Genomic DNA, 17,466 nt, shown 5'->3' with positions numbered 1-17,466 from the left:
TGTTTCTTTTCAGATACCCCCGCCAGAAGGACGGAAGCATCGAGTCGCTGTGGAGCCTTAGGAGTCATTACAGGTGAGTTTTTGTTGCATTTTGGCAGTCGTCTATTGCGGCCGTTGGAAGTGGGCCGCTGGCAACAAGTGTGTCCGGCCGGAGTTGCAGGTGATTTGTTCTCGGTTTCAGCATCCCTCGCCGCCGTCATTTGGTGAGTATCAATTGTATCGTCAGTGGCAGTTTTATGCAATTGTTTGAGTATGTTGCAGATAGAATTGCCGTTCATCAGGAAGAGGAGTTGCGATGTGTTGCCCCACGCAGCTGTCATTGCATTTTTTGAGAGCTGCTGGCTATATGGTGGAGGAGTCGTCTCGTGGCAAAGAAGTCGTCAGAGAGGATTGTGGCTCGGTCTATCACCGAGAGAAGCCAGGTGCGCCGCATCTTGTGGCCCTGTCGCCAGGTGTGGCAGCTTGGGGCCGCCGGTTCGAGATTTGTTGCAGAGGGCCGCCGCGAAGAAATAGGCATGGAAATGGATGCAAAAATAGTGTTTGGTAAGTATTATATATGTTATCAGTTTTTTATGATTGCATTAATTTTTGTTTTTTCAGGTACGTTGAGTGGATTTTAATTTAAGGTAAGTATTATATTTGGGTATAAATGTTTATATAATTGCGTTTATTATTGTTTTTCAGGTACTTAAAGGAAGCTTGTCTGGGGTGAGTATTGAGTAGCTTTTATAATTGCGTTGATTTTGTTTTTGCTTTTCAGGTACGTTTTGTAGGAGCTGACTTGGATGATCTTTGTTATTGTGCAAATTGCAGCTGGAATGCCACGGTTTTGGAGTCATCAAGTTGTCAATTAGATAAGTATTATATTATAAATATATTTATCCCAGTAATAGCTTGTGTTCCCTTGTTTCAATAGTTGGAGTCCTAGAAGCTGGAGCTGCGTGCTTGTCGTCAGCAGGATGGAGCCGTTCACTAGCCTCTGCTACTTTGTCTGTCCGGTTTGTTATTATTTCTGTGTCCTTGAGTAATTTTTGTATCGCATTCTTATTTATTTTCCTTTCATTGCAGGTTAGGAGAGAATTAGTCGAGGATACAAAACTGAGGAGAAATATACAATTTAAGGACAAATTTTTCAGCATATTGATGTGGCATCTGTGCCACGCAAATGATCCTTATTTGTGCAATGGCGTCAGGAGATGGAGACGGCATCATAAAATTGTCAACTTTTTGTGTTTATAATCGCGAAAATTGGCGATTTTATTTTGCTTTTGCGGTGCCTGTCTCTTGTTGTCGGTTGCGTTGAAGGATTTACGTGCGTGGCGTCAGGATGATGGAATCGCATATCTGTATCTGCTTGTTTACCTCGCAAGTTTTACGTTTTTCTGTGAGTCCTTTATTAATTTTGCATCATATTCTTATTGATTTTCCTTTCTTTACAGGTTATCTGAAAATAATTGAACGTACCATACTGCGGAAAATTATGCATTTTAGAGACGGATTTTGAGACTTTTTAAAAAATGGTGTCAGCTCCGCGCTAGTGATCCTTAAACGTGCAGTGGCATCAAGAGGTGGAGACGGCGTCGTAAAGTTGTCAATTTTTTGGGTTTATAATCGCGATAGCTGCCGGTTTTGTTTTTCTATTGTGGAGACCGCCTCTTCTTGTAGGTTGCATTGGATCACCATTAGGCTGTGGTCAAGGAGGTAAGAGCAATATTTGATTGTTTTGTTTAATTTTTTATTGGTTAATTGTTTTGTTTTCAGGTTTTAGCGTCAATTAATGTAGGCGCTCGTCGTTCTGGGATCGGCCCGTCTATTGCAGCGCAGCATGCAAGTAGGTTGTATCGGTGATAAGAGATACTACCAGGGACTGTGTGGCAAGAAGATTCAGGTAAGTGACGTTGTGCATAAATTGCTGCGGCGAGTCGCCTCTTATTCATCATGTTTCTGCCACACTAATCCTTTTCATATCGATCTACCGATTCGTCGATTATGTCCTGGTTGATTTTCCCCGCATCGTTTCGTCAGGTTCAGCTAGAGTGCGTTGTCTTAGGCTTGTTCATCCGGATGCGTTGAGGTGAGAGTATTGTTTATGTTTTATTGCGATTATCTAATTGAATTTATATTCCAGGAAAGTTAGGCTGGGTCGAGGAAGGTGATGACCTTGCATGAGTTTGGGAGCAGACTGACGTGCGCTTTTCATCGGATATAGATGTCGTTAGAATAGATATAAAGAGATGTGGGTTTAAATGGATGTTTCCATGTCAAGATTGTAATCTCTTCCTTGTATGATTAAGGCCAATAAACTGTCAATTTTCTTCTCTAAATTGTCGACTCTTTTTGCTAGGTTTGAAGTGTGGTCGTCCGAGAAGCCTTTTTGTGAGTTAGGATTGGAGTTCCTTGGCGATTGCATGGCTTCATCTATGAGTCTTGACTTGAAGCTGGCTCTAGCAGCCCTGCTGGTGGTAGGAGGGCTGTCGTTGCTAAAATGTATGGGGTTTGGAGTACCTTTTTCAGGTTCCTGGTCATTTTCTTCGCTCCTTTGTTTTCGGAGCATGTCCTGATAATTTTCTAGGTGTCTTTGCGCTGGGTTGCTTGTCTTGGGTACTATTCTTGGCTTTGCATTGTTTTTTGAAGTTGTCCTACCCTTTTTGGGTATCTTGTTAGTGTTTCGTCGCCATTTATTCAGCCGCGTCTGAATGGCAGTGTCATGGGAGGAAAAACGTGGCCTTCTGTCATTCATATTTTGTCGGAAAGGATTAAACACCGACTTTCTGGCAGCCTCCTGGCGTGCTTCAGCAATTGATTTGCTCAGGATTGCTGAGCTGTGTGGCAGCCGTGGGGTGTTGTTGCGTGGGGGAGGGCCTTGACGTCTATAAAAGTTATTGGTTGCGTCTTTAATTGTTCGTATTTTATTTGTGTCAATGTTGTTTGCCGCAAGCTTTTGTTTTTCGGCCTTGTAAACGGGGCATCCCTTGTATGCACTAATGTGCTCTCCAGAGCAGTTGACGCAGGTAGCAGGGGTGGTTCTTGGCTTGGTGCAAACGGTTGACAGGTGATCGCCGGCGCATTTCATGCATCTTGGTGGTCTCATGCATGAGTTTTTGGCGTGCCTGTAGCCCTGGCATCTGTGGCATTGGACCGGCTCCCGTGTCCTGTTTTTTCTTTCGATATCCACCTTTTGCCCGCCGATTTGTTTGAGTGAGATGATTTTGTCATGACTGCCGTCCTTGGCCATGACGATCTCCACTTCAAACATTCGCATGGGACCACCTGTAGCCGGATTCGTCATATTTCTGACGAAGCGCGCTGAGAATCCGAGCTTCAGCAACTCATCAACAATCCACGAACATGGAGTGGAGTGGTGGAGATGTCTGATTACTACTCGGAAGCCCCTCTCGAACTTTGGCTGGTTGGTGAATAGGGGAAAGCCGTTTGCTGTAAGGACATCTTTGATTTTGTGGTAGGCGGTCATGTCCTTGGCCTGAATCCTGACCCCGTTCCCTTCAGTTGCCCTGGTAGTGTAGCTGGAGACTTTTTTTTTTTTTTTTTTTTACTTTGTAGGTGGAGGTACGGAGACAGAATGAATTCCGTTCCGCATCCACAAATTTATTTTGCCTTTGATTACATTTTATGCAATATGTAGGTACAATTATTTGAATTTAGAGTTTAACATTGCATGAGGTGAGTTTGGGGCTTGGACATAGTTAGTATTTAATAATAAGTTAGTATTTTTTTTCGTAGGCTTTAGATTATAGACAGAGACATGGACTGGTTACATTATCGTCTTGCATGTTTTGTTTACATTAATAAATTGTAGTGATTTTACAAAAAACATTGAAATTAGAGACTAACATTATACAATTTGTTTCTTTTCAGGTACTCCCGCCAGAAGGACGGAAGCATCGAGTCGCTGAGGAGCATTAGTTGTCATTACAGGTGAGTTTTTGTTGTAAGTTGGCTGTAATCTGTTGCGGTCGCTGAGAGTGGGCCACTTGCAATAAGTGTGTCCGGCCGGCGTAGCAGGTGCTTTGTTCTTGGTTGCAACATCCAGCGCAGCCGTCATTTGGTTATCGTCAGTGGCAAGATGAATCCCGCGCAGCTGTCATTGCGTATTTATAGAGCTGCTGTTCGTCTTGTTGTGGCAGAGAAGTCGTCAGTGCGGATTGTAGCTCGGTCTGTCACCGAGAGAAGCCAGGTGCGCCGCGTCTTGTGGCCATAGCGTCAGGATTGGCAGCTTGGGGCCGCCGGTTCGAGATTTGTTGCAGAGGGCCGCCGCAACGGAATAGCCATGGAAGTGAATGCAAAAATAGTATTTGGTAAGTATTATATATGCTATTTGTTTTTTATGATTGCATAAATTTATGTTGTTTCAGGTACGTTGAGTGGAATTTAATTTAAGGTAAGTCTTATATTGATGTATATTTGTTTATATAGTTGCGTTTATTATTATTTTTCAGGTACTTGAGGAGCAAGCTAGTCTGGGGTAAGTATTGTGTTGCTTTAATAATTGCGTTGATTTTTTTTTTGCTTTTCAGGTACGTTTTGTAAGGGCTAAATTTGAGGCCCTTGTTATTGTGTTATTGCAGCTGGAATGCCGCGATTTTGGAGTCTTCAAATTGTCAATTAGATAAGTATTATATTATAAAAATATTTTTCCCAGTAATAGCTTGTGTTCCCTTATTTCAATAGTTGAGGTCTTTGAAGCTGGAGCTGTGTGCTTGTCGTCAGCAGGATGGAGCCGTCAACTAGCGTCAGCTACCTTTTCTGTCCGGTTTGTTATTATTTAATTGTCCTTGAGTAATTTTTGTATACATTCGTATTTATTTTCCTTTTATTACAGGTTAAGAGAGAATTCGTCGATGATGCAGAACTGAGGAGAAATATACAATTTGAGGACAAATTTTGCAGCATATTGATGTGGCATCTGTGCCACGCAAGTGGTCCTTATTTGTGCAATGGCGTCAGGAGATGGAGACGGCATCATAAAATTGTCAACTTTTTGTGTTTATAATCGCGAAAATTGGCGATTTATTTTGCTTTTGTGGTGCCAGTCTCTTGTTGTCGGTTGCGTTGAAGGATTTGCGTGCGTGGCGTCAGGATGATGGAATCGCATATCTGTATCTGCTTGTTTGCCTGGCAAGTTTTAAGTTTTTCTGTGTGTCCTTTATTAATTACGCATCATATTCTTATTGATTTTCATTTCTTTACAGGTTATCGGAAGATAATTGGGCATAAGATACTGAGGAAAATGATGCAATTTGGGGACGGATTTTGAAGCTTTTAAAAGTGATGTCAGCTCCGCGCTAGTGATCCTTATTAATGCAGTTTTCAACTTTACTGGTGGAGGTACGGAGACAGAATGACTTCTGTTCCGCATCCTTTTAACTTTGTAGGTGGAGGTACGGAGACAGAATGAATTCTGTTCCGCATCCACAACTTTATTTTGCCTTTGATTACAATAAATGCAATATGTAGGTACAATAATTTGAATTTTTGAGTTTAACATAGCATGGGGTGAGTTTTTGGGGCTTGGACATAGTTAGTTAGTATTAATTTTAAGTTAGTATTTTGTAGGCAAGGATTTCAGACATTGACATGATTGGTAACATTATCAGCTTGCATGTTTGTTTACATTTTTAAAATGAAATTATTTTGCAATAAACATTAAAATTTTAGACTAACATTGTTTTATTTGTTTCTTTTCAGGTACCCCCATCAGAAGGACAGGAGCACCGCGTCGCAGAGAGCCTCAGGAGTCATCACAGGTAAGTTTTGTTGCATTTTGGCGGTGGTCTGTTGCGGCCGCTGGAAGTGGGCAACTTGCAACAAGTTGCAGGTGATTTATTCTCAGCTGCGTCATCCCACGCAGCCGTCGTTTGGTGAAGATCCGATTATATCGTCAATGGCAGCTTTATGCAATTGTTTAGTGAGTTTGTTTGTATTGCAGATGCGTATTGCCGGTCGTCAGGAAGAGTTGCGAAGAGTTGTCCAGCGCAGCCGTCATTGCGTTTTTATTGAGCTGCTGGCATTATGGTCGTGGAGTTCGTCTCGTGGCAGAGAAGTCGTCTGTGGGGATTGTAGTTCGGACAATCACCGAAGGAAGCCAGGTGCGTCGCGTCTTGTGGCCATAGCTTCAGGATTGGTTGCTTGGGGCCGCCGATTCGAGATTTGTTGCAGAGAGCCGCCGCAACGAGATTGCCATGGAAATGGATGTAAAAATAGAAATTGGTAAGTATAATATTTGTTATTTGATGATTGCATTAATTTTTGTTGTTTCAGGTACATTGAGTGGAATTTAATTTAAGGTAAGTATTATAATTGTGTATATTTGTTTATATAACTGCGTTTGTTATTGTTTTTCAGGTACTTATGGGGGAAGCTAGTCTGGGGTGAATATTGCATTGCGTTTATAATTGCGTTGATTTTTTGCTTTTCAGGTACGTTTTGTAGGGGCTAAATTGGAGGCCCTTGTCATTGTGTTATTGCGGCTGGAGTGCCGCGATTTTGGAGTCATCAAGTTTGCAATTAGATAAGTATTATATTATACATATATATTTCCCAGTAATAGCTTGTGTTCCCTTGTTTCAATAGTTGGAGTCTTGGAAGCTGGAGCTGCATGCTTGACGTCAGCAGGATGGAGCCGTCTGTTATCGTCTGCTACTTTGTCTGTCCGGTTTGTTATTATTTATGTGTCCTTGAGTAGTTTTTGTATCGCATTCTTATTTATTTTCTTTTCGTTGCAGGTTAGGAGAGAATTCGTCGAAGATACAGAACTGATGAGAATAATACAATTTAAGGACAAGTTTTTTCAGCATATTGATGTGGCAGCTGCGCCACGCAAATGATCCTTATTTATGCTTTGGCATCAGGAGAAGGAGACGGCATCATAAAATTGTCAACTTTTTGTGTTTAAAATCGCGAAAGTTGGCGATTTAGTTTTGCTTTTGCGGTGCCTGTCTCATGATTTACGTGCGCATAGTCGGCAGGGTGAGGTCGCATTTTTTGTATCTGCTGGTTTGCCTGTCAGGTTTGCAATTTTCTGTGTGTCCTTGAATAATTTTGTATTATATTCTTATTAATTTTCCTTTCCTTACAGATTATCAGGAAATCATTGAAAATACAGTAATGAGGAAATTTATACAATTTGGATAAGGATTTTAATTCTTTTTAATATGATGTCGGCTCCGGGATAGTGATCCTTTTTTGTGCAGTGGCATCAGGAGGTGGACACGGCGTCTTAGGATTATTAATTTTTTGTGTTTATAATCGCGAAAATAGGCGATTTCGTTTTGTTTTTGCGACGCTCGCCACCTCTTGTCAGTTGCTTTAGATGTGGAACAGCAGTTGGTTGTGGTCAAGTAGGTAAGTGCATTTGATTGTTTTGTTTAGTTTGTTTATGGTTAATTGTTTTATTTTTAGGTTTTAGCGTCAGCTCTTGTAGGCGCTCGTCGATCTGGATTTTGAGAGTAGCAGGAAGGATGGATTTTGCAGCTCCGCGCTGGGTGCCCTGGTCGAAGCGTAGGCAGCTTTTGTGGCCCGTCTTTTGCAGCGCTGCATTGCAGGTAGATTGCATCGGTGATGAGGGATACTGTCAGGGACCGTGTGGCGAGAAAGTTCAGGTAAGTGACGTTGTGCATGAATTGCTGCAGCGAGTCGCCTTTTATTCATCATGTTTCTGCCACGCTAATCCTTTTTATATCGATCTACCGATTTTTCTTTTATGTCCTGGTTGATTTTCTCCTCATCGTTTCTTCAGGATCAGCTGGAGTGCGTTGTCTTGGGCTTGTTCATCCGGGTGCGTTGAGGTGAGAGCATTGTTTATATTTTATTGCTGTTATTTACTTGTATTTGTATTCCAGGAAAATTAAGCTGAGTCGAGGAAGGTGGTGACCGTGCACGAGTTTGGGAGCTGACTGGAGTGCGCTTTTCCATCGGATATAGATATCGTTAATATATTTATAAATAGATGTAGATTTAATTGGATGTGTCCATGTCCAGATTATTGTTTCTTCCTTGTATGATTAAGGCCATTAAAATGTCAATTTTCTTCTCTAAGTTGTCGACTCTATTTGCTAGGTTTGTTGTGTGGTCGTCCGAGAAGCCTTTTTGTATGTATGGATTGGAGTTTCTTGGCGATGGTGTGGCTACATCAATAACTCTTGGTTTGAAACTAGCTCTGGCAGCTCTGCTGGTGGTCGGAGGGCTGTCATTGCTAGCTTGCATGGGATTTGAGTTACCTTTTTCAGGTTCCTGGTCATTTTCTTCACTCCTTTGTTTTCGGAGCATGTCCTGGTAATTTTCCAGATGTCTTTGCGCTGGATTGCTTGTCCTGGATACCAGTCTTAGCTTTGCGTTGTGTTTTGAGGTTGTCCTACCCTTTTTGGGTATCTTGTTAATATTTCGGCGCCATTTATTCAGCCGGGTTTGAATGGCAGTGTCGTGGGAAGAAAAACGTGGCCTTCTGTCGTTCATATTTTGACGGAAGGGATTTAATACCGACTTTCTGGCAGCCTCCTGGCGGGCTTCAGCGATTGATCTGCTCAGGATTGCTGAGCTATGTGGTAGCCGAGGGGTGTTATTGCGTGGAGGAGGGCCCTGACGTCTATAAAAATTTTTAGTTGCGTCTTTAATTGTACGTATTTTGTTTGTGTCAATGTTGTTAGCCGCAAGCTTTTGTTTTTCTGCCTTGTAAACTGGGCATCCCTTGTATGCACTAATGTGCTCTCCAGAGCAGTTGACGCAGGTAGCAGGGGTGGTTCTTGGCTTGGTGCAACAGGATGACAGGTGGTCGCCAGCGCATTTCATGCATCTTGGTGGCCTCATGCATGAGTTCTTGGCATGCCTGAAGCCCTGGCATCTGTAGCATTGGACCGGCTCCCGTGTCCTGTTTTTCCTTTCAATATCCACTTTTTGTCCACCGATTTGTTTGAGTGAGATAATTTTGTCGTGACTGCCGTCCTTGGCCATGACGATCTCCACTTCAAACATGCGCATGGGGCCGCCTGTAGCCGGATTCGTCATATTTCTGACGAAGCGCGCGGTGAATCCGAGTGTCAGCAACTCCTTGACAATCCACGAGCATGGAGTGGAGTGGTGGAGATGTCTGATTACTATTCGGAAGCCCCTCTCAGACTTTGGCTGGTTAGTGAATAGAGGAAAGCCGTTTGCTATAAGGACATCTTTGATTTTGTGGAAGGCGGTCATGTCCTTGGCCTGAATCCTGATCCCGTTCCCTTCAGTTGCCCTGGTAGTGTAGCTGGAGACTCCTGCTGTATAGTTTAGCTTTTCCAGGAGCGGGACAATTTCTTTGACGTCGTCAACGAGTATGGGTGGCGCTCTGCAGCTTAGTGGCATGAGTTTCCAAGGTGGCAGCTCAGCATCTGTATTTTGAGGGGGTGCCGTCGTTGCGCTGCGTGCAGGAGCATTGGTGCTGCAGGGTAACGGCTGGTGTGAGAGTCGATTCCTAGTTTTGGATTCCTCATATACAGATTTGGCTGCCTTGCTTTGGAAAACGGGTGTGGTGAGGGGTGGGAAAATGCTGGGAGACTTGAAATTGGTGGTCACGCATAAACGTTTATTTGGCGTCTTAAAACTGGGGCAGTCCAGGTCGTCATTAGTCCTCTTGGCCGGGGTTTTCGTAGTTGGAGCCGGAACTGAAGGTGCCACAAAGATTGGACCTGTTCCAGCAACCACTTCCGAGAAACTCATGGGCTGCTCGTTTGGGCTCTTGGACGGTGATTTAAATAAGTCCCGCTTGGCAGCAGGCCGACTAAGGGTGCGAGCTTTTGCTAAATTCCCCACAGTTTTTTTTTTTTTACTTTGTAGGTGGAGGTACGGAGACAGAATGAATTCTGTTCCGCATCCACAACTTTATTTTGCCTTTGATTACAATAAATGCAATATGTAGGTACAATAATTTGAATTTTTGAGTTTAACATAGCATGGGGTGAGTTTGGGGCTTGGACATAGTTTGTTAGTATTAAATTTAAGTTAGTATTTTATATGCATGGATTTCAGACATTGACATGATTGGTAACATTATCAGCTTGCATGTTTTGTTTACATTTATAAAATGAAATTATTTTGCAAAAAACATTAAAATTTTAGACTAACATTGTTTTATTTATTTCTTTTCAGGTACCCCCATCAGAAGGACAGGAGCACCGCGTCGCAGAGAGCCTCAGGAGTCATCACAGGTAAGTTTTGTTGCATTATGGCAGTGGTCTGTTGCGGCCGCTGGAAGTGGGCCACTTGCAACAATTTTGTCCGGCCGGCGATTGCAGGTTAGTTGTTCTTGGTATCGGCATCCATCGCTGCCGTCATTTGGTGAGTATAAGTTGTATCGTCAGTGGCAGTTTTATGCAATTGTTTGAATATATTGCAGATAAAATTGCCGTTCGTCAGGAAGAGGAGTTGCAATGAGTTGCCCCACGCAGCTGTCATTGCATTTTTTGAGAGCTGCTGTCTATATGGTGGTGGAGTCGTCTCGTGGCGAAGAAGTCGTCAGAGAGGATTGTGGCTCGGTCTGTCACCGAAGGAAGCCAGGTGCGCCGCGTCTTGTGGCCATAGCGTCAGGATTGGCAGCTTGGGGCCGCCGTTTTAAGATTTGTAGCAGAGAGCCGCCGCAACGGAATAGTCATGGAAATGGATGCAAAAATAGTATTTGGTGAGTATTATATATGCTATTTGTTAATTATGATTGCATTAATTTTTGTTGTTTCAGGTACATTGAGTGGAATTAATTTAAGGTAAGTATTATATTGGTGTATATTTGTTTATATTGTTGCGTTTATTATTGTTTTTCAGGTACTTAAAGAGGAAGCTAGTCTGGGGTGAGTATTTTATTGCTTTTTTAATTGCGTTGATTTATTTGCTTTTCAGGTACGTTTTGTATGGGCTAAATTGGAGGCCCTTGTCGTTGTGTTATTGCAGCTAGAATGCCACGATTTTGGAGTCATCAAGTTTGCAATTAGATAAGTATTATATTATTAATATATATTTCCCAGTAATAGCTTGTGTTCCCTTGTTTCAATAGTTGAAGTCTTGGAAGCTGGAGCTGCGTGCTTGACGTCAGCAGGATGGAGCCGACTGTTATCGTCTGCTACTTTGTCTGTCCGGTTTTTTTAACTTTGTAGGTGGAGGTACGGAGACAGAATGAATTCTGTTCCGCATCCACAATTTATTTTGCCTTTGATTACATTTATGCAATATGTAGGTACAATTATTTGAATTTAGAGTTTAACATTGCATGGGGTGAGTTTGGGGCTTGGACATAGTTAGTATTAATGTAGTATTTTGTTAGTTTAAATTTCAACAGTAACATGGACTGGTAACATTTTAAAATTTGCATGGTTTGTTTACATTTAACAATTGGATTATTTTACAATAGATTTTGCAATTTTGACTATCATTGTTGTTTAATTTATTTATTTTCAGGTACCCCTGCCAGAAGGACAGGAGCGCCGAGTCGTTGGAATCGTCAGGAGTCATCACGGGCAGGCGCCTGTAGTGTGTTGGCTGTGATTTGTTGTGGCCGCTGGAGGAGCGCCGCTTGCAACGAGCTCGTCCCGGTCGGTGTTGCAAGCAGTTGCATAAGTTTTGAAGAAGCTAGAATCCCGCGCAGCCGTCATTGGGATGTAATGGAGCTGCTGTCAACATGGTGGTGGAAACGAAGGTTGCACGGTGCGCCGCGTCCTGTGGCCATTGCGTCGGGACTGGCAGCTAGGAGCTTCCAGATCAGGAAAAGTTGCCGAGGACCGCCGCATCGGAAGAGGTCATGGTGTTTCAGGATGTTCCGGGTCAAGGATTGTTGTCGGGGACCGTAGCAGCGATTTGGGCCATGGAATTGAATGTAAAGATAAATTTTAGGTAAGTATTACATTTGTTAATTGTTTTTGTGGTTTCATTGGTTTTCTTTTGTATTTTTCAGGGGCCCAGGCTGAACGATATTTGGAGGTAAGTATTATGTTTGTATTTGTTTATTTATATAGTTGTATTAATTATTGTTATTCAGGTGTGTTTTTTTTTTAAAGGCTGTTCTGAAGGTGGGTATTATGTTTGTTTTTAAATTGTATTAAATTTTTGTTTTTGTTTTGTTTTCAGGTGCGTTTGTAGCAGCTAATTTAGAGGCCGTCGTAGCTGTGATGCCGTGGTTTTTGGGTTCTTCAAGCTTGCGATTAATATGGAGGTGAGTATTAAATTTGTTGTTATAATTGCATTAATAAGTTTGTAATTATAATTGCATTAATATTTGTTTTTGTTTTCAGGTACATTTGTTGCAGCTTTTATTGAGGCCGTCGCAGCTGAGATCCCGTGGTTTTGAGTTCTTCACGTTTGAGATTAATCTGGAGGTAAGTATTGTGTTTGTTATTATAATTGCTTTAATATTTGTTTAAGTTTTAGGTACGTTTGTAGCAGCTGATATTAAAGCCGTCGCAGCTGGTATGCCAAGGTTTGCGATTAATCTAGAGGTAAGTATTGTGTTTGTTATTTTAATTTCATTAATATTTGTTTTTGTTTTCAGGTACCAGTTTGCGATTAGTCTGGAGGTAAGTATTAAGTTTGTAGTTATAATTGAATTAATATTTGTTTTAGTTTTCAGGTACGTTTGTAGCAGCTAATATTAAGGCCATCGCTGCTGGAATGCAATGGTTATGGATTCTACAAGTTTGCGATTAATCTGGAGGTAAGTATTATGTTTGTTTTTATAATTTCATTAATATTGGTTTATGTTTTGTAGTAGTTTGTAGTTATAATTGCATTAATATTTGTTTTAGTTTTCAGGTACGTTTGTAGCAGCTAATATTAAGGCCATCGCTGCTGGAATGCAATGGTTTTGGATTCTACAAGTTTGCGATTAATCTGGAGGTAAGTATTATGTTTGTTTTTATAATTTCATTAATATTGGTTTATGTTTTCAGGTGCGTTGGTTGCAGCTAATGTTATTTCCGTCGATTATAGTTTGTAGCTTGTATCTTAATAAATTAGGGATTAATTGTAAATAAATGTATTTTGGTTTTAATTGCTTTTATTAATTTGTGAAGACTGTTTATTTTGGTCAGCTTCGGGTTCGTAGTCTGGGATTACTATTTTGATTACAGTGGTGGGTTGTCCGAGCATTAATTCAAGAATTTCCTCTCTGGTCCTTAGTCCTTTTCTGAATTTTTTGAGATTAATATGGAGGTAGGTATTGTGTTTGTTATTATAATTGCTTTAATATTTGTTTAAGTTTTCAGGTACGTTTGTAGCAGCTGATATTAAAGCCGTCGCAGCTGGTATGCCAAGGTTTGCGATTAATCTAGAGGTAAGTATTGTGTTTGTTATTTTAATTTCATTAATATTTGTTTTTGTTTTCAGGTACCAGTTTGCGATTAGTCTGGAGGTAAGTATTAAGTTTGTAGTTATAATTGCATTAATATTTGTTTTAGTTTTCAGGTACGTTTGTAGCGGCTAATATTAAGGCCATCGCTGCTAAAATGCAATGGTTTTGGATTCTACAAGTTTGCGATTAATCTGGAGGTAAGTATTATGTTTGTTTTTATAATTTCATTAATATTGGTTTATGTTTTCAGGTGCGTTGGTTGCAGTTAATGTTATTTCCGTCGATTATAGTTTGTAGCTTGTATCTTAATAAATTAGTGATTAATTGTAAATAAATGTATTTTGGTTTTAATTGCTTTTATTAATTTGTGAAGACTGTTTATTTTGGTCAGCTTCGGGTTCGTAGTCTGGGATTACTATTTTGATTACAGTGGTGGGTTGTCCGAGCATAAATTCAAGAATTTCCTCTCTGGTCCTTAGTCCTTTTCTGAATTTTTTGAGATTAATCTGGAGGTAAGTATTGTGTTTGTTATTATAATTGCTTTAATATTTGTTTAAGTTTTCAGGTACGTTTGTAGCAGCTGATATTAAAGCCGTCTCAGCTGGTATGCCAAGGTCTAGAGGTAAGTATTGTGTTTGTTATTTTAATTTCATTAATATTTGTTTTTGTTTTCAGGTACCAGTTTGCGATTAGTCTGGAGGTAAGTATTAAGTTTGTAGTTATAATTGCATTAATATTTGTTTTAGTTTTCAGGTACGTTTGTAGCAGCTAATATTAGGGCCATCGCTGCTGGGATGCCGTGGCTTTGGATTCCACAAGTTTGCGATTAATCTGGAGGTAAGTATTATGTTTGTTGTTATAATTTCATTAATATTTGTTTATGTTTTCAGGTGCGTTGGGTGCAGCTAATGTTATATCAGTCGATTATAGTTTGTAGCTTGTATCTTAATAAATTATTAATTAATTGTAAATAAATGTATTTTGGTTTTAATTGCTTTTATTAATTTATGAAGACTGTTTATTTTGGTCAGTTTCGGGTTCGTAGTCTGGGATTACTATTTTGATTACAGAGGTGGGTTGTCCGAGCATTAATTCAAGAATTTCCTCTCTGGTCCTTAGTCCTTTTCTGAATAATTTGCTGTAATAATTTATTTCAAGTTCACACCATCTGTCTGGTGGTCCCTTCTCTAAAGCTTTTCTCCTATCGGCTTTTTCCTTTTCCACTCTCATTTTCTCAGCTATGGATTGCCTTATTTCTAATTCTTGGTCAGCAATCAGGAGGAGTGTTGGAAGGGTCTGTCTGTATTTGGTTCTCATTTTGACGACTATTTCAGCTTCCTCGTTTTTTGTATAATCATGTATGGAGCTATAGGTGGGTTCCGCAGGTGGTTTTGGTTGGTGTTGTTGAAGAGGCAGGAAATATTTTGAAAATTGCTTGGCGTATCTGCTTCTGCTTGGTTCCAGTCTGGTAGGCTTGTAGGCATTGATTAGGAGGTCATATATTAGAGGGTTTTCATGGTCAGTAAGGGAGTTGGCGTAGCGTTGGCTTGCTTTGTCAAAAATTTCCTCGAATGATTTAATGTTATAAATTGTCCTAATGGTTGCTTGTCTCGTATATCTGCTGGCGTTAATGATTCGTCTGATAAATTTGTTTTCCATTGTTTGAATTTTATTTGCTTGGGTGTCCGATACCAGAGAGCCCCATATTGCAATGGCGTAATGCCAGATTGGGGAGACAATTTGTTTCCAGAGGAGAACCTTTGCGTTTTTAGGTAGGTGGCTATTTTTTCCTACTAGCCATTCTAATTTTTTGTAAGCAGCTATAGTTTTTCCTTTTAGCAGCGTTATGTGTGCCCCAAAGGTCAGTTTTCTATCTAGCATGAGCCCGAGATAGCGTTGCTTGTTTAATTTGGCGGCTCTTTGTCCATTAATTGTTGGAGGAGTGTATGTATTTGTTACTTCTCTTTTTAGGGAGAAGAGAATGTGTCCAGTTTTTTTTGCATTAATTGCTATGTCCCATTTTTTTGACCATCTACAGAAAACATTAAGGTAATTTTGATTTAGGTTAATCGCAATATTGGTATATTTAGACCGGCTAAGAATTATGGTATCGTCTGCATATGTAGCTAAGATAGTATTTGTTTGGTTGTAATCGGGGAAGGATATGTGGCGCATATAGTCTTTTACGATTGGGTAGGGCATATCAGATGAGTATATTGAGTAGAGGACCGGGCCCAGTATGCTGCCCTGAGGAACTCCTGCTCTAATTTTACCTATCCTAGACGTCGTTTCACCGTCGATCCTGACAGAGAAGGTTCTATTAGATAAATAGTTTTCAAGTAGGTCAAATAGGTATCTGGGAATAAGTCTGGATAGTTTATATAGTAGGCCGTCGTGCCAGACTCTGTCAAAGGCTTCCGTAATGTCAAGGAAAGTGGCAGAGCAGACATCTTTCTCTTCAAAGGCTTTTAGAATAAATTGAGTCACCCTGGCTAGCTGATGTTCCGTTCCGTGGTCCTTTCTGAATCCGAATTGGTGGGATGGGATTGCTTTGGCAAAGTAATCAATGTCGTACAGTCGTTTCAGTAGTATTCTTTCGAGTAGTTTAGAAAGGCCAGAGAGTAAGCTAATTGGTCGGTAGGAATTTAGAGCAAAAGGTGATTTCCCTGGTTTGGGAATCATTGAGATGCTTGCGTGCTTCCATTTGTTTGGGAAATGTCCAATTTTCAGGATGTTGTTATAAATAAGTATTAGGTATAATCTGGCTTTGGTGGGTAGGTTTTTTAAGGTTTTGTTGTTAAGATTGTCAGTTCCTGGGGCTTTTTTTAATTCCAGTGAGTTTATCAGCTCATTTAGTTCGGCCAGCGTGACTGGCTTGAAGGTGCTGTTACCAGATTCGCCGTTCGTATCTAAAGATCTGAATTTTTCTAATTCACTTCTGACGAAATCCCTGTCTTTGGCGTCATTATTTTGATTTGGCTTGAAGCGGGACTCAAGGTGGGCTGCAAAAGCTTCAGCTTTTTCATCTAAGGTCCTGGTCCAGGGGTAGTCAGTTCTTAGGCGGTTGTCTTCATTGTCCTTTTTAATCGGCCAGCAGGGTCGGGGTTGCTTTTTGATTGTGTTTGTAGTTTTCCATAGTTTTTGCATTCTATATCGGTCGGTGGTATCAATGTCCTGAAGGTTGCGGTTGAGGAGTTTAAGTTTGAGCTTTCTGATTTCTTTAGACAGTCTATTTTGCACGTTTTTAAACCATCTTCGGGCTTCGTCAGTTCCTACTGCCCTAAAGATTCTATTTAGCTCCTTTTTCTCCTCTAGTAACCTTTTAGTAGCATCATCTAGTCTTAGCTTTGTGGGTCTTCTTGAGGAGTTGTAGTTGCGCAATAATTGGGGGCGATTTGATGGGGTGGCTTCATTGGCTGCTGATTTTATATTGTTGATAAGAATGTCTATGCAATCGTCAATGTCCTGTCCTGTGCGTATTTCCGTATTTAGTAATATTTTGTTTTCTAGATTTTTCTTGAATTTCGTGAGATTTGTTCTTTTTTGTATAATTGCATTGTTTGTTGTGTTATTGAGTTGCCAGTCGGTGTCGTCGGGACATATGACTATTTGGATAGGGAGGTGGTCCGAGCTGAGTTCATCTGTAGAGTAGGTTTTTAGACTTTGAGTGTGGAAGCCCTTGCAGATTGCAAAGTCCAATGCAGAGGGCTGTTTTTTCTTGTCAAAAGGAAAGTGTGTGGCTTGGCCGGTGGCCACTATGTCAAGGTCTTTTCTTGCAAGGATTGACTGAGACAGGGATCTTCCCTTAGCGCAAGATAAATAGTTACCCCAGAGTCTGTGTTTGCAGTTCCAATCGCCGCCAAGTACAAATTTAGTTTTTCCGTCGAGGAGCATGTCAAAGTGGTTAAAAAGCTTTGAGAATTGCTCAGTGGTCCATTTAAATACAGGTGGGCAGTATATTGGGGCAACAATTGTCATGTTTGCGCGTATGCGACTTGAAGGTATAAGTGCTATGGGTGCGCTTTGCAAGAAATCAGTCTCTATTGGATTAAGGCAGGTGTGTCGAACGTTTTGATTGATGATGGTAGCCGTGCCGCCTTTTCTGTGTGAAGTAGGGTTTTGTGCTAGGTATGTGTGGAAACCTT

At 40.9% G+C, this 17,466-nt stretch overlaps 4 long non-coding RNA genes across 7 annotated transcripts; all 4 read left to right on the top strand.

The window, feature by feature from the left end:
- The first annotated feature begins 1,198 nt into the window (after positions 1-1,198).
- LOC116801185 lies at positions 1,199-2,324 on the top strand. 4 transcript variants are annotated; one of them, XR_004361822.1, is made up of 4 exons: positions 1,199-1,384; positions 1,440-1,888; positions 2,026-2,074; positions 2,129-2,324. It is a non-coding gene; the product is annotated as an uncharacterized LOC116801185 (long non-coding RNA). The 4 variants fall into 4 exon arrangements; XR_004361821.1 differs by having other exon boundaries at positions 1,440-1,701; positions 1,762-2,324; XR_004361820.1 differs by having other exon boundaries at positions 1,440-2,074.
- Positions 2,325-3,832: 1,508 nt separating this feature from the next.
- On the top strand, positions 3,833-4,475 carry LOC116801216. Its single transcript, XR_004361855.1, has 3 exons — positions 3,833-4,316; positions 4,374-4,399; positions 4,458-4,475. It is a non-coding gene; the product is annotated as an uncharacterized LOC116801216 (long non-coding RNA).
- A 9,001-nt stretch (positions 4,476-13,476) lies between these two features.
- LOC116801110 lies at positions 13,477-13,672 on the top strand. The gene is made up of 2 exons (XR_004361781.1): positions 13,477-13,518; positions 13,572-13,672. It is a non-coding gene; the product is annotated as an uncharacterized LOC116801110 (long non-coding RNA).
- Positions 13,673-13,928: 256 nt separating this feature from the next.
- On the top strand, positions 13,929-14,325 carry LOC116801109. Its single transcript, XR_004361780.1, has 4 exons — positions 13,929-13,943; positions 13,997-14,021; positions 14,068-14,158; positions 14,212-14,325. It is a non-coding gene; the product is annotated as an uncharacterized LOC116801109 (long non-coding RNA).
- Positions 14,326-17,466: the final 3,141 nt, after the last annotated feature.

Source organism: Drosophila sechellia, chromosome 3L, assembly GCF_004382195.2.
Source record: "Drosophila sechellia strain sech25 chromosome 3L, ASM438219v1, whole genome shotgun sequence".
NCBI classification, from domain to species: domain Eukaryota; kingdom Metazoa; phylum Arthropoda; class Insecta; order Diptera; family Drosophilidae; genus Drosophila; species Drosophila sechellia.
Note: the sequence above shows the minus strand (reverse complement) of the source record. Positions and strands in the feature narration are given on the sequence as shown.